This window comes from Chinchilla lanigera, unplaced genomic scaffold (genome assembly GCF_000276665.1).
Source record: "Chinchilla lanigera isolate Chin_1 unplaced genomic scaffold, ChiLan1.0 scaffold00047, whole genome shotgun sequence".
NCBI classification, from domain to species: Eukaryota; Metazoa; Chordata; class Mammalia; order Rodentia; family Chinchillidae; genus Chinchilla; species Chinchilla lanigera.
The window spans coordinates 7,802,142-7,804,445 of NW_004955448.1; the positions used below are offsets into that span (position 1 = coordinate 7,802,142).

Genomic DNA, 2,304 nt, shown 5'->3' on the forward strand with positions numbered 1-2,304 from the left:
CCCCTCTGCCAGGTTTCTATTCTCTCCGTGGAAAGTGCTTTGAATCCCCACCTCCCCACCGATAGTGCTTTCTGGAGAAGGAAGAGGTAGAGAGGGAGGGTGGAAAGCAGGCCGGAAACTGGTGCCGGGAGGAGAGCGCCTGCCTGCGACTCTGATGTCCTGGCCTTGCGGTGTGTGGGGTGCTCCTCTAACAGCGTAGGGTGCGAGCCCAGCTCAGACGAAATCCAAGGCTGAGGCCTCCGCTGAGGAGGACGAGCCCCCGTCTTCCCGCTCATCCCCACTGCTGGAGTCCGAGGAGCTGCTCCCTGCGTACTGTTCCCCGGCTCCTTCACCGTCCCCGTGAGCCCTGCTGCCGACAGTGGCTGCTGGGCGCCTTCTCCGAGGGAGCCATCCCTCCAGCCTTCTGCGCCTTCTCCTCCCCGGTGCTTCGGGCAGACGGCTGGCTGGGGAGGGCAGCATGTCTGCTTTTGCGAACCTGGCTGGGGTTTGGGTCTCCTGCAGTGGTCACGATCTTCCCTTTGCCACGGCTTCTCTTTCTGTGCGCAGCATACTCCTCGGGCGACAGGCTCCGGAACCAGAGATCCAGATCCACCCAGTGCTGTTTCCGTAGCCCCTCGGCCTCCTTCGTATGTTCTTTCAAGGCCGGGGGGAACACGGTGCCAGCGCCTGCTCATCTCCACCCTGCGCTCCCTCAGGGGCAGATGCTTTAGCTCCTGCTTGACCGCCAGTCTTCGTGGAACTTGTGATATCCAGTCATAGGGGCTTCTTGGGCTCTTTGTGCAATTTCACATTCTTGCCAAATGCATCCGTTCCGGAGGGAGACCTCGCCCTGTCCGCGTTTCCTTGTACCTTCTTTGGGGCTTTGGTTTGGTGCCTTTTGGAACCACCAGAGTTTTTGGAGTTCTGGACCAGGCTAGGGTGGTTTTTGCTGAACTGAGCCAGCTTTTCTTCAAACTCCTGTTTCTCCTTCCGGTATCCCTCAATGTATTGCTGCTTTTCCTCCTGTGGGGGCTGCCTGTATTTCTCGGCTAGGGGCTTGGTCAGCTCCTGATTGCTCAGCCCAGGGTGCCTTTGGGAGTAGTGGACCCTCTGCTCCTTGTAAAATCGGACGTCAGCAGTCAAGGGCCTTGTGGGGAAGTTTGGATGCGTTTTGTGTTCACTGCTTCTACTGTGATTGTGCTCAGGCCTTCTGGCTTCAGGCACTAATTCTTTCAGTGGGCAGAAGTTCCCTAACCTCTGGTAGCCTGGGCTCTTCCATGATTCCATCTCCAGCTGGTAGTTTGGACGCTTTTAAGGTCAGAGTTGGCGGACACCTCAGCGGGAGCTGGACCTCTTCACTCAGCAGGAAATAAACAGATTTCTAAAGTCCTGCTCTATGTGCGAATCTGCATCTCTGAAGGTTCTGTAATGCTCGTGGTTCGTTTTTTGCAGGAAAATCCCTTCAATCAGCGCAAGGGTTCTGTGTCCTCTCTGGACAGCAGCTGAAGCCAGGTGATGGAAACGCAGCCAGCTCCAGGTGCCTGGCACAGAAGAGGCCCAGACGACTGGAGATGCACTGAGAACCAGAGGCCAGCTTGCTCCGGACTGCTGCTGAAGTAGTCAGCCCTCCCTTCAGCCAATATAAGAGGTTCCCTGAGCAGGGCATGGTGATGCACACCTGGAATCCCAGCACTCAGGAGGCTGAGGCAGGAGGATCATAGCAAGGTTGAGAACAGCCTTGGCTACGTGGTGAGTTTAAGGTCAGCCTGAATTACAGAGCAAGACCCTCAGGCAGCCAGGCATGGTGGTGCACGCCTGTAATCCCAGCATTTGGGAGGCTGAGGGAGGAGGATCACTGGGAGTTCGAGGCCATCCTGGGCTACAAAGTGAGCTCAAGGCCAGCCTGATCTGCATATCGAGACCCTGTCTCAAAAGGACCCTCAGGCATGCATGCTTCTTTTTTTTTTTTTTTTTTTTTGAGACAGGGTCTCGCTACGGAGTTCAGACTGGCCTTGAGCTCACTTTGTAGCTGAGGCTGGTCTCAAACTCGCAACAATCCTCCTGCCTCAGCCTCCCAAGAGCTAGGATTACAGGCGTGCACAACCACGCCTGGCTAGCCTTGCTTCTTTTGAAGCAGACTCCCCCAGACCCCATGGATTGTTTGAATTTCTCATATGTTCTAGAAATTAAGCCCTTGTTAGATGAAGTTTGCCATTATTATCTTCTGATCTATAGGTTGTTTCTGTTGTAGGACAGAAACCTTCAATTCCCATTGTCAGGTTTTGCTTTCATTGTCTGTATTTTTGGGGTCACATCCCAAAACCT

The 2,304-nt window shown here is 54.8% G+C and overlaps 1 pseudogene; it reads right to left on the minus strand.

The window, feature by feature from the left end:
• Positions 1 to 241: 241 nt before the first annotated feature.
• LOC102020733 lies at positions 242 to 1,266 on the minus strand (annotated as a pseudogene).
• Positions 1,267 to 2,304: the final 1,038 nt, after the last annotated feature.